The following is a 15,511-nucleotide window of genomic DNA, read 5'->3' on the forward strand; positions in this document are numbered from 1 at the left end:
GTATTATGCATTTGAAAGTGAGTCCACTTCATTCTCCTGTACTTGATCTGTGCTCTTGAGTGAGCAGGCTAATTCTTTTAAGGAAGAAACCATGACATTTTTATTTCGGAGAAAAACCACGAAAATCATGTTCGTTCGGGCAATCGCCAAGGGGAATATTCACAGTGCTACTAATACATCCTTGGAGTTCGGTTTGAATATTATATTTTTTTCTTTTAAATTTTTAATCTGCTGAATTATATTCTGATATAAATAGAAATGAATGCAATATGTAAAGATTGCTTCCCTATGTTTTGGCCCACTTGGAACACTGTGTAGTATATACTACTGAACATCACTTTATAATTAATTATTGTATTATTTTTAAGCTACCAAGAAATACATAGAAATATCATAACGTCTTTTGTAATTTGTTAACATTTTGTATTATTCTTTATGCATGTATACCGTTATCTATTTTTGCGTAGGCCACTTCTTTTTTTTCAACTGTTGTCCCGCAATTGTTATTCAAAATATAAATTATTAGACCAAATTGTACACTCTTTCGTTGAAATGAATGCCATCGTCAATATAGTATTTTGTTTTGTACAAGTACTGTGCAAGACAGGGCATCTGATATATGGCGGAGACTATGTGTGAAGTGAATCATGACACCACCACGCCTCCAAAACGGAAGTGCATATTTAATTTAAATCTACGGAAAGAATACACTTTCATTTTTTTTTTTAAATTGCAAATTCGGATCCCAAATGAAATCTGGGAATCAGGTTTACCCCCCCCCCTTCAGCCCCGAATTCATTAGCGTCCCATTCTTGCAAACTAAAATTATGGTCACCTTGATTCTACACTCGTCTTCCAGGAAGCGAACCGCCCCCTCCAAACGATCCTTCTGGATCCGCTAGTGGTGGTAGGAGAAAGTACCGTGAGCATTGTGGAAAGAAGAGGTACAGACATGTTAAGAGACAGGATATCTCTACATCAATAAAACGAAAGAGGACTGAACCTAATTTTACCGGTGATGTAACCAAACCTAATCCAAGTAGTAACAGTAACAGTGATTGTGATTGTGTATCCGAATCTAATTTTATCGGTAACAGCTAGGCTGGCTGGCTCTCTAATCACAACCGAAATAATACGGTTTGTCAGAAACGCTATTCAGATGGCAGGAATTACGGCAAAAATCCTCAACGTAAGAAACGAAGAACTGAAGAAGTAAATAATGCGCAATATTGTGTTTCTATTTGCGACTTTCAATGTGACTTGAATGAACTTGTTGGTCATGTAACGTAACCTAATGTAGGGGCGTCCGAAAAGACATATCAAATTGATTCTTAATTTGACCAAATGCTTTAATGTTATGTGTTTTCTTTAATATTTGTGCTTCATATTATTTATGTGTTTTACTATGATTGCAAAACGCAATATTAATAGTATTATTCGAGTTCCATGTTATTGAAGTATATTTAAAAGTAGCTTTGTAATGCGAGGATATGTATTGAAGTTAATAAGTTTTGTTTTCTGTAGGGAATTTGTTGGTCATGTCACTTAAACTGGGATTCCGATATTTGTGTACCATACTATTTATGTGTTTTTCTTATGATTGCCACCATATAATATCAATCTCATTATTCATGTTATGATGTTAATATTCGTATTGTAAATCTGTACTCTCTTGTAATTCTGGGTTATAAGATATTTTAAATATGTACTAGGCTGGCTGGTTGTTTGTACTATTAGAAGAAGAAAAAGAAAAGATATGTTAATTATAATGTTAATGTATAAAGATATTCAAGTGTTTTCATATAATGAGACTTTGAATATTTCGTTGTCAGGAGCAACCAGAGATACATATATAAAATACATTAACATTATAATTAACATATATTTTCTTTTTCTTCTTCTAATAGTACAAACAACCAGCCAGCCTAGTACATATTTAAAATATCTTATAACCCAGAATTACAAGAGAGTACAGATTTACAATAGGAATATAACGAATATACAACGTACCGTTGTAAATGAGATCTGGAGAAACTTAAGCACTAGAAACGTGCCGTTTTCGCTGGTTGATTTCAAATTTTGTGTAGATTGTCCAGTTCTAATTGAATATTAAAAAAAAAAAAACGTTGCCGTTACTTCTTATTACATTTTTAGGGGTACACTGGAAGTGTTGAAATTTTTAAAAGTAAAACATATCATATGCGTTATACATTCCAACACAACATAGCTGTATACAGGAGCTGTATATCTCTCAGGCATTTGTTTCATGGCCAAATGATAGTTCAATCCATGCTAAGTGATCGCGAAAAAATAAAAATTGCCGCTCGACCTTTTAAAAAAATCTAATTTATTCAGAAATGTTGAGTCGATCTAAGAGTACTTCAAAACCACGATTAATTATTTTTTTTGCAACATCCAATGACGACGCAGCGGCTGCCGCCATGTTGTGTTTTCTCGATTTCGGGCGTTTACGTTATTTTGAATGTCTCAGCATGTATTTATCCTACAAAATTGAACATTTCTGGGTGTCTCCAACTTGTGCAGAGCTAAAACTTTGATCTCTTAACATTTTTGCCTAAAATCACTTGAAAGGGGTGAAATCAGGGCCTACAGTAGCAACATTTTTGGACATTGATGACAATTTTGGGAAGAGGAAACAACTGACGTAGAGGTGAGGTGAGATGATTTTGAGTTTAACGTCCTTTTTCAGCAGCGAGGCTATATGAGAGGGGATCTACTGATTAACGTGGAATCCAAACCACATGAGCTTCCGCCGGGAATCGAACCGGGGCTCTCACAACTGACGTAGAGGTCTCATTTTGTGTGTACATGTAGTACAATTTAGAAAGAGCACAAAAATTTGCAGATCTGTAGCTGCTCCCAAAGACCTGGGAAAAAATCGTAAAGTTGGGGAATTATGCCAATTCGACATACTTGAGGGGGTCAAAGTAATAAGGAATGACGTCATACTCAAGGAGGTGTTTTGTTCACAAATTCAACTGGAAACTCGTTGTTGTGAAGTAAAATAAAGTAGGATGAATGGTTAGTCCAGTCCAAGGCTCTCAAGCTCGTTTCTTCCCTCTAGTTCTGACAAATTGTATGATCACATCCACTACAGCACTAGTGAAAAATGCCGCTATCAGCAGAAGGCGAGAAAAGCCAAAATGCACACTTGGCAAAAAAAATATCCGTACTTACTTATTTCTTTTGCTGCTTGCTATATCAACGATATTCAATCATGATTATTCTTGTTTGCACATAAGCATTTCTCCAGTCAAAGATGAATCTTTATTGCTTTGAGTGTTCTGCCCAATGAACATCATATATGTATCACTGCTTACCCTCATATATGAATGATGCACTGTGTAGGAAGCGCAAGTTCACCTAGTCTAAATATTAAAATGCTAGGTATATGTTTGTCCCCAATCCTTCGACAATGAGATCTCGAAAACCACAAGTGCTAGAAACGCGCCATTTTCGCTGTTAGATTCCAAATTTTGTATACAGTATCCAGTTCTAATTGAATATTTGAAAAAAAAAAAAAAAAACGTGGCTGTTATTTTTTATTACATATTTTAGGGGTACACTGGAAGTGTTTATTAATTTTTTTAAAGCATCATATTCTATCAGTTAAACATTCCAACCCAACACTATTGTACACAGTGCTTGTGTATATCTCAGGCGTTTGTTTTATAACCAAATGAAAATGAAAAGCGAAGGATAACTATTTCTCCAAGCTAAGATGAATATTATTTTGAGTGTTTTGCCCAATGAACACCACATATCACTGACATTATAATTAATGGTGTATGTAATGTATTTGCTTATTGCATACTGCATGCAAGAAGAAAGAAAACACTGATCATACATGAATTACGAACTCCAACCGGAAGTAGGTTCAATCTTGCAAACGGTGCGAGATATTGAAAAAAATAATCGAAAAAATATCTCCTTTATAATACCTCTTGCCGATTTTTATCAAACGTCTTTCACTTGTGTAAAGGGATATGTACAAATGTTGTGAGGAATGTTAAGGAGATTTATGCTTATATGTGAATGATGCGCTGTATAGAGAGCACAATTTCAGCTAGTATTTGTTAATAAGTTCCATAGTGCTTATCTTTTAAGATTCTCAAGTCATTGTATAAGTCATTTTCATTCTAGTATGCATTTTACAGTAACAAAATTTGAAAATTAGCACATATTTCACGTTTATTGAAGACGAATTAGTTTATTTTCTGTCCATAGAGAAATTTATTGTCGTCAAGGATGTAAATGTATGAAAAATCCCATGTAATGCTGCCGATTTCTACAAAAATTCTCTTTATCCCTATTGGAGAAATTAATATTTAAAAAATCCCACAAAATGGGATTTTCCCCGCGGGTTGGCATCACAGCGTCACAAGCCTATAACCAAATATTTTGAGTTTGCAAATTCATTAACATCTTTTCAGACAAACTTGGTAAATATAAAAGGATCACAAAGTGATAATTTCTACAAAACAAAAGGTGATCTTATGACATGTTACATTTTACCATCGAATAAAATGAACGCTTTAATTAAGTGTTAATTTCGTATTATGAGATCTTTGAAGTAATTTGTATGTGCCTTATGCACGAAGAATGAAGTGTGAATAAAACTTTTACAACAAAAATAACTATTTATAAAAAATCCAGTATTTTTTAAAAAATATTTTCTTTTTTTATTCTATGTATATACAGTTTACTCTTACCCTAATCTTTAAAACAAAGTAGAAAACTATACTTAGAACGCGACTACCACCTCTTATTACGGAATGACCCTAATACAACTAGTAAAAGCCGATCCACAAAAATCCAGTTTCTTTTGAAGTTTCTTGAGATGTAAATCTAGATTAAGTCTTATTTTGCTCTCTAATTTCACGCCAAGTTAAATTGTGATTAAAAGATTCAAGTTTGCAATCTTTATTCTGTCGTGTATCTAGAAAACCAGTTTCCATGTAGCGAAAAAGTCGTAATAAGATAGGCACGTGCTAAATACCTACTGTTAGCCTCTTCCAGATATATTATTAGCAATTGCAATTGATAAGTGTGAAACAAAGTTAACAGATTATCTATTTAAAATCAAAATGCCTTCTGTGTACTCTGCGTACAGAGTAATTTGTGAATAATATACCATGAGTTGAATGATGTAATACATCGCTAAGTATGTTAAGAAGCAACCTCGTAAAAAGAACAACGCAGAGCCATAATTCTAAATGTGTAGATCATGCAGAAAGACAAGTACGTATTCGTTAAGCGTAAGAAATAATAAAAACTTTGGGGAGCGTGTCTGACCAATTATCATTGAGTAGATGTTATCGATGTGTAACATTGGAATTTTAAGTATACATAAACCAAGGATAAGATCTTAACAGGTGGAGATTTTAATTCATGTTGCAATAAGCTCCCAGATAAATGTATTACCTATCACATTAAAGTGAGGGTAAATAGAAACGCATGTGTTTTAACGATAGAAACATCTAACAAAAGTTTTAAATATGTTTTATCTTATTATTGAAAAGATTCTCGTAGTTCAATAGATTGTGTACATTCAATAACGTTTCTGGTGAACATGATTTCTCCTTTCAGAAAAGTAAGGTTAATCTTCAACTAATTTAATTGAAAGCAACGTATTGTCTTGTTCAAAAGTGTCTTTTGGTGGTTAGCCTCCGGTTCATAAGTAAATTAACGAGTTTAGGAGAAAGAGAGTTTAAGATCGAGGTTAACATCAGTGGAAGTTGAAACGGGAGGTTTAAAGAAGAAATTAGGTATACAAAGGTATCCTTTTAAATATACAGGGTGTTTCAAAACAACACCGACAACGTTTAAGAAGTGGTTCTTGACACCAAGATAAGACAAAAAGTATAGACCAACATGGGTGCACGAATGCTCCCTTTTCGAGTTATATGCTGTCCAAAACATAAAAAAATAAATAAATAAAGGCCCATAGCTCCAAAACTATAAGACCTACCGTAGTCGGGTCAATACTTCATTTAAGAACTAGTGCGTGCCCGACCCAAATATCCGAGTTTCAGAATCCTGCGGTACTTCCGTAATTTTTTTTTTGAGATAGTTGGTGAGTAATTCAAATTAAATGCCCGTAACCAAACTACCTCTATAAAAAGTGTTGCCTGAGTACCTTATGATTCTGAAACATATATTTTTGGATAGCGCAAATACCAGTTCCTAAGTGAAGTCTTAAGCGGACTACGGTAGGTCTCATAGTTTTGGAGCTATGGACCTTTAAAGTTCATTTTTTTCATGTTTTCGGCAGCCTATAACTACGAAAGGAAACATTTGTGTACCCAGGTTTTTGTCTTATCTTGGTGTCAGGAATCAGCTCTCAAACGTTGCCGGTGTTGTTTTGAAACACCCCGTATATTCAGTGGTATTAGACATTGCCAATGGGCTAAATTACTTTAAATTGCACCTGGCCACATTTGTAAGTGGAAAATTACAATTAAGCTTCAGTTATGCTGAAACATTGAAGCCTATGCATGGAGGAGTAACCCATAGTGAAAGCAAGATCCAGATGCATATTTCGAAAACGTGTGTTTGAGTAACACTACTGAACGGGTAAGTGAATAACCTAAATTGTTTTATAGGAGTGAATAATTAACAGTATAACATAACTTTGATGGAACCTTTTTAAATATTGAAAAGCTGAATTGCATTTTTTGTTTTCACATCTTTAATATGGAATTTAATTACATTTTCAATAGTGCTTCGTTAGTAACGAATATGGCCGAGTAATGCTTTAAGTTCCTTCAATTAACAGAGTGAGTTAATTAGGTAATGTATCAGTACACTGCACATTATTTTGCGCCATATCTCAATAGAATATTTACTTTTTTGGCATGGAAATGTTTTGGTTCAAAACAATTCCACACGTAAAGCAAAATATTCATAAAATTTTATATTGGAAATTAAATACTAAACTCGCTATAAAGTAAATCAGTACATAAATTTTCTATTAAATTTGTTTATTTGATCAGTGGTAGAGCGTTCACCTCTGGTGCTAGGGGTTAAAGGGTTCAAACCCTGCTCCCGCCAAGTAAACTTTGTGGTGGACAAACATCGTGTGCGTGGGTTTTCTCGGGGTTCTCCCGTTTCCTCCCACTTTCTTCATTCCACCATTTCATTCATTTCTCATAATCACCGTCTCCTTTACCCTAACCGGCATAACCGTGGGACGTAAAACTCAAATATTTCATTTTCATTTTTATGGCCGAGTAATGCATGGAAATGTTTTGGTTGCAAAACAATTCCACACGTAAAGCAAAATATTCATAAATTCTTATCTTGGAAATTAAGTACTAAACTCATTATAAAGGAAATCAGTACATAAATTTTCTATTAAATTTGTTTATTTGAGAGAATAGGAATAGCATACTTGTTAGTTGGTGGAATGGTTTTGACATAAACTATTTTCATCTTTTTAAAATTTTCTTTTCATCATTCTTAGAAACTTAACTTCATCATATTTTGATACTTATGTTAGTTTGATTTCCTTCAAAGCCTTCGAGTTCAGCTTCACGTACTGTTTAATGTGGTTTAGAAGTTAATACAATAGTGGTAATTGTAAGTAAATTATTATCTATATTTTGACTATGTAAATTAAACCACAAGACGACCACTTTCTTGTCAAGGGCTCGTAAATTTTGTACAAGTTTCGTATCGTCTCGATTCTTACTTAAAGAGCTTTTCTCGGCTCGGATCGATTTTTCATAAGTGTATTTATGGTCCGCGATAACTCTGTGATACAGTTCTCATTTCTGGCACATGTGATCCGTGATTTGATCACAGGTTCCGTCGAGTGAGGTTTGAGGTTTGTGGTGGACAAACACCGCGTCTGAGAATTTTCTCAGGGTTCTTCCATTTCCTCCCACTCTCGTCATACCAACATTATTAATTTCATTAACATAATATTCCTTAGCCTCAGTACAAAATGTGTGACGTTAAACTAAAATAAAAGTGTACATACAAAATATATTTGCTGATGTTTTCTTAACTTCATCTAAAAGTTATCAGAAGCTTTCAGCGTCAGGAGAGGCTCACGACGAGTTTAATATAATAATATCCAAATCATATTTATTATTGGAGTGTATTGCAAATCTTTAAACGTTGATAAATGCTCTTTAATGTGTTGTTCCAATTATTTCATCAATTTATAATTGTTGTAATTTGAATCATGTAACGCTACAACAGTGTTTGAGTTCTAAGATTTGGGAGAACTAGAGCCTGTCTAATGCACCTTTGCCCTCGGAAACTATGCGAACTTCGGCCCCACCTTCGCCACCCGCTGACGGAGTAACTCCTCCCTTTGCTTAAGAAATGAATGACGTCTACTGTGTTCCCAATTTGTCATTCAGTCGTTTGGTCTTGACGAGTGAAGATCGTAGGCTACTTAGAGTGACTAGCAAGACAGAGCACAGCGAAGTCCGTAAAATAATTCATTGTGACAACGCTTCCGCATCTAACAATTGAAAGATCTCGGCCGCAACAACTTGTCTCTCCTCTTTCGAGGGAGGTACGGGAAATCACGTATCGACAGCAGCGCCAGAAGGGGCATATTTGAGATAGAAAGGCTTTAGTGTTGTCCGTGAAACTCGAGAAATTTCTCCTCTCGTCTCGAATGGAAGATGAGAATTCCCATGTCTGTTATCTCGTCTCGAATTTGAAAATTTACTTCTCGCAGAATCAAGACTTGACGAGAATTTTTTCTTCTAGCCTACCAAAATGTCTGTGCCAATGATTAAGATAATTGTATTTTGAAAAAAATAATTATTATGAACCTAAATATAATTTTAACTGATAAATTATGTTTTATTCTACGCAAAAAATGGTAATCAGGAGTAATATTCTCATACTCGCCGCCGGAATGGAATTAGGGTAATAGGGCGTGTCATTTTTTAGGGTGAAATATATTTTTTGTAATTTTTCATAATGAGGGGTCTTAAAAGTATGTTTTTAGGTATGAGAAATTCAAATCTGTACTTAGTTTTGTGATTAAAGACATTCTAGCTAGGTAAATCAAGATTTGAATATAGCACAAGAGCAGTTTTCGGAAATTCATACTGAAATACTTTCGAAAATGCCATGCAATGCTATAAAATAAATTATTTTTCCGTGTGAAACATTTTATTAATCATCAAACATATTAATAAATCTAGAGATACAGTAAGAAAGAGTATATAACCAATACTTTGAGAAAACACTCAATAAAATTTCTGCATACATAGACGTACGTATTGAAATACTGTATTTAGACTTTATATTATTGCATTGCAGTTACTGAGAACAGAAAGCATTATTTTGATTACGTACTATTATACTTTATAATTGTTTTAGTAAAAACATGTAACATTCTCCATGTTTGAAGTGTGTAGCTTCTGTTACAAATCTTGAGAAACACATTTTTCATTGATTTTAAAAATACCTTACTCAACCACATTGACAAACTACTGATTTTCAATTATAATGAATTATTTTTTGACTGCTGCATCATACAGTTCATATACTTCTTACTTACTACTATAGTATTACTATATATATATATGCTACATTTGTGTTAATTTTGTGATAAAGCTCTCCTTGTTTTACTTAATACAAATGTATTCAAGAAACAGCAATGAGTAAGCAATACTATTAACGCACAAGTTATTCACAAAACAAGTTCCATTATGTCCTGTTTTGATTCATTTTCGGACATCATCTGTGGACTTGCTTCTTGAACTATCATGTACCCCTCACGTTTCTCATTCGTATATACTTTTTGCTGCTACCTATGTAACTTGCTTCACACACCTTTCTATAGATTGAGCGTGATATGGCCACTGTGCTACTTTCTTCGGAACGTCTGCAAATTTCTTTACTACTACTGTTGAAAGTTTGCATGTCAAGGGAGGTTCATAAACACCTTTAGACCAGTCGATTATCTCTAGCACCTACGAGGCATTGGGGTCGATAGCAGGTGTTTTCCTCGGACGTATACAGAGAGATTTCCTTGTACTGCCTCACTTCTCAAGCTAAGTATCTTTTGAAGTACAGCATCCACAACAATTTTCTTCTGCATATTAAGTCACTGCAGTTGAAACAAGATGCGGCGTGGCCCTTTTTCCCAGCAATGCTTGACTTTGATGTTGAACCAGCAGAGTAATAGACACTGACAATTTATTTCACTATCCGCCTAAGATTTATGAGATATTTGACGTTAAGTTCATGTTTAAAAACCCACAAACGACGCAATCTTTGCTGTAGTCTACTATCTTGAATGACTGACGGGACCAATTTGAAAAGCGTCAGATCCCATGGAGCTTTTCCAATGAGAATGCCTGTGTAATCTGATATCCGTATGCTTGATCTGTAGATAAATCTTTTACGATATTTTCACTCAGCGCAATAAGAGGCTCTCCAAATGGGAGTTTTTGCTATGAAGTCCAGTAACTGCGTCTAGCATACCTCCAATAGTACCTTTCCACTGATTGTTAGTCAAAATTATACCATCCAGTGTTGTGATTAAGTGTCGCAAAAGTAACCCGCTGGTGTGAAGAGCACACACTAACCAATTTAGCTTACGACCGAGTTTGACTACTACCCAACGCATAGTACGACCTTCCCAACCAGTGTTGACGTCGGTAGAATCACCTCCAATTGCTTGTAAGAATTTATCAATGTCCTTCTAAAACGTTCAATATTATCAGCAAAATTTCAGCTTGCTTTTTATTGTCACAATCTTTCTGAGGAGTGAAATGATAAAGATAGCGTCCACCTGGCTCGCTATAAACAGAATAGGGTTGTTCTCATATAATCCCAGGGAACTGGTGATTCGAATTTTCTGCTACCAACATAACGTTCGTAATATCTTCAGGGCCGTCAAAGAATATGCAGTCGATTATACCTTGCTGACAGAACTCATGAAATTCTTGGTCCACGGATTTCATTATTTTTTTCTTGTGCTCTCTTCACTTTATTGTGATCAATCACAAGCCTTTGGTCTTTGTCGGTCATCAAGCCAACATCCATAAGGGCGGCAGTAGATATGGCAGTTGTGGCACTCAAACCAACACCATACCAAATGCTCTGCATGACAACATAGCTTAATGAGGGGAAGTTCAGAGAGTAACAATTCTCTGCCGGTTCCAATCAAATTACTCCTATGTGTAAATGTATTACGTTTTGTTTTTGTCTTAGAAGTCATTGTAAAGAAACATCAAGAAACTACGATGTTAATATAAAAACTAGTTGAAAAAGTTTACACACTCAAATTTGAAGCTCTCAATCTTGGAGTTATTATATAATAAATGTGAAAAACTTTAGCACCCGTTTAAAATTGAAAATGAATCTAACTTAATGATTGTAGAATATAAATTTGAAATAATATTAAAACTGTAATTCAGCAATGTGCAAATAGATAAAACTAATCTTAACAAGCATTTATTTCTGCTCAGTAAATGAAATACAACACTGGCGCCATCTATGAACAAGAAAATTAAATTTGGAAAAAAAAAAGATCAAAAATGACAAAACTTTGGACTGATATTTACCTAGCAAAACAACATTATATCGAATTTGTAAATATATGCTTCGAAATACAATGTCAGGTCTCAACTTTTTAGCACCTCTCATTTCAGGATTTTGAAAATTGAAAAAATCGACACGCCCTATTAGGGTAAATTAAAAGTTAATATTAAGCATTTTCATGAGTTGCAAACGAAATTGATATAAAATGTAGAATAATAATGATTTAGAAGTGCTATTCTGTAATTTAAATAAAATGTTTATTTGTTTATATAAGTCAGCAGTTAATCAATATTATTGGTGAAATGTTATTTAATTAATGAATTATATTTTATGCGATAGTAGTGACAACTAGTAGACGAAAGTTAAAACTGACTTCATCGAATTTTGTAAATGAATCAAATAACTTCTGTTCCTTATCAAGTTGTGAAAGCCAGAATTACCAAAGTAAATTATATGGAATTTTGCATTGTTATTTGATAATTTGGCTATATAATATTTTGAAATACAATGAAATGAGAATATTGAAAAATAACTTCTGATCATATTTCTCAACAATAATATAGATATATTTGAAAGCTATAAAATAGAGTAATAATAGTGTTCTCCATAGGATATATTTGTAACAATAATATTGCACCGCCGACTCTGAAGAGTAATAAAAGGAAATCTATCATTCACAAATTCAATACGTTCAATTGTTGATAGGATCCGTTTGGGAACAAAAATCCCTGTTCCTAGTTGCTGGTTATTATTTCCTTCCCCATAAAATTTCCTTCCCCTCTAACTACCTAAACTCCTACCAGATCCATTCTATATTTCTATAACACACTCTTTACGGATTTCAATGCGCCTGTCCAATTAAGACATCTTATATTCCAAATCTCATGTTCTTTTTACTTTGCTGAGGTCTTCCCAAGATATTAGTGTTGGTCCGAGGCTTTTGTGAATGTTTCTGAACAAGTTTTTTTTTTTTTTTTTTTTTTTTTTTTTACAGGATTAGATTGTTAGCCTCACGCCAAGTCCTCAAGCTGGAGGATCACTCCTTGCTGTCTGTCTGCGACTGCTTATTTGATATATCTAAAGCTAACCTTCCTATATAGAGACAACCTTCTCCTCGATCTGCAACCTGAGGACGCGCCATTCCGTGGTGATAGAAATCCATCATAAAAGTTGTCGAACAACCTTCAGCATTTTATTTACAATTTATTGTTATTAGTAGTAGTATCAGTGTTAGCAGTAGTGGTAGTAGTAATAACAGTATAATTATAGATTTTTTTCTCTTGTCCAGAACGTGCTTCATAGGAACGTCCAGAACGTGATCCAGTATAACAAGGTAGAAGATGTATACTGAGTACACACACTGCGTGCGTTGTTCTGGCGGTATAGGGATGCAACCCTGCAAGATAGAGCCTCACAAGATGACTAGATAAGTTCGGAATACAGAACTGGCGGCGGCACAAACGTTTCAGCTAGATTTGAAGCTTATTGCTCCCATATCACAATACCAGATGTGGATTTAATACGGTAAATGGAAACTCATCCCTCACTGAACTCCACTTCCTCACTTACCTGCACGTCTAGAGACTCGCACATGATTGGTACTGAGTTAGACACATAAACAATTCTTATCATTCAATGCCACCGCATTCGATTCACGTTGCAGTTGCACTCACCTCTAAGACGTTCTTGGCAATTAACAGGTGTTGGAGTGATATCCAAGAAGAACATGGAAAGGCAAACCTGATTCGAACAAATGCAAGAACATGGAAACGCAAACCTGATTCGAATCATCTCCTATTTCTATTAATTAGTGTTCATGTGGTCACAGTGGTTCTGACTGCACTTGTGTTCGCCGCGATGCTCTATTCATACCATCTGTATTGATCATTGTAATTACTTTATGATTCTCTCTAGCGGGACAATGAGGAGACTCCCGCGACTCGGTATACAACTAACCTCTAGCGAACTTGTTAGTAGTTCCCTGCCAAAGAGTGTAAGATATTCTTCTGGAACCCTCGTCAATAGTAACGTGGTCATGTAAATCTCGAAAGTTCCCGATTGTGAGATTGGACCCCCTATGACTATAAATGCCGAGGAAATAGTGACTTGTAAAGTAGTTAAGCTATGAGCTGACTCTGTTACGGTACATTCCTCTGCTGCGTTAATGTTTTGGCAATGAATTCCCACCAGTTTTGTAGAAACGTTTGCTTGCAATGCGTCTTTTAAGGGCCGTGAAAATAAAAACTAAGGATTTACCACTATTATAGTCAATGAGAAAGGAATGGGAAGAGGTGTAACTATAAATGCATGTTACAAAGATATTCAAAAATATTTTGTCTTGAATGCAAATAAAGTAAACAAGTTAAATTTATTTTACGGAGGCCGTCACAAAATTAAGATAGACTACTAATCTTAATGTAAAGTCTATATTAAGATAAGCAGACTGTCAGTTATTTCTAAAATGAAAAGTAGCTCCCAAACCTAATAGGGTTGCCTAACCCTAATCTACACCATTCACCACCTACACGTCATGACCCATACATACGGCAATTCTCCGAAACAGCTAAAAGGTCTCCTACAGCATTTTCAGGTGTCTTAAAGAGATACAATATTCATAGAAGTTAGTTCACTGAGATCTGAAAGTAGGACTTGTATTTCTGATTTTATATCTGAAACGAATACACGTATCGCATACTGAAAAATATCTTTTTTTTTTTTTTTTTTTTTTATGAGGCAACTGTTTCCAAGCTTTTATTCATTTTGATCAGTTACTGTACACAGTTCAATTTACTAGAACAATATGCTTAAGATAATGCTCGTTTAATCATCTAGATTATGCTAAGATCTGACAGAGAGCTCCAGATTAAAGCACATGGTGATGCTGATTCCTAGGCTCGGTAACCTGAATCCGAAGCTGAGTGGGTTTTGGCTACTTGGCAATGTTGAGTTCACTAATGCCTTATGCCCAAAGCGCTGACAATCGATTTCATCGTTGATTGGATGGTCAAAACTTTGGAATACAAGTGGAAACCCATGGTCTATTTGGTGAATACAATAAATGATGAATATCGGCCACAATAAATTAATCAATGTGCCGAAATCGTGTCGAAAAACAATCAATACTCAACAAGTATAATAGATATTCCAAGATGTTTTGCTAGACGTGCATTTTTTTCTTTTTGTAACCTTCATAATTTTCAACATTACATATTACTAAGCTACGGATACGCACAGACCCGATATATATATATAAAAAAAAAAGTGTTTTGAAAAGTTGTGCTAAGCTTCAACAAAGATACAAGCAAATTGAAAACAGTATTCTGTGCGTTGGAAGAATATATTTGCATCTGATATATTAAATACTTGAACTTTTAAAATACTTTCCTGGAACTTTTTAGATACACTGAAGCAAATACGAAACCTAGACTCTTCTTTCTGATAGAAAAGCGTCTGTTTAGTTAAATCGTATTATAACAATCATATGAGATATATATGATTATTTTATCTCCTGCTCACGTCCACACAGGTCCGTATCCACGGGGGTCTAGGGCGGGCCGACCTCCCCTATATTTTTGCTGGTCCCTCTAAAAAATTTTCACGGTAGGCTTGCAGATGAACTATAATATGGTGGACTATAATATGATTGGATCGGGCCCCCCTAATTTCTACCGCCCCCCTCTTAAATTGTTGGGTTGGCTACCGGCCTGCTTCTACATGAAGATAAAAATATGTATCTGCTTCAGAGGAATCACTCTAACTTAATTAAAATGTACTGTGGGAAGGAAGGAACTTCATCAAACCTTACTTATCTGTAAAAAGAAGTTCGTTACCTTTTTATAGATAGAGTATACTCGCGTAACTGAAGAGCAAGAAAGAATTGTTATATTTGGCATATAATTATTATTCAGATTATATATACTGTCCTTACCTCGAACTTTAAAATAAAATTCCGAGGTTACGGTGTCAA

Source organism: Thermobia domestica, chromosome 9 (assembly GCF_964235325.1).
Source record: "Thermobia domestica chromosome 9, izTheDome1.hap1.1, whole genome shotgun sequence".
Taxonomy (NCBI): Eukaryota; Metazoa; Arthropoda; class Insecta; order Zygentoma; family Lepismatidae; genus Thermobia; species Thermobia domestica.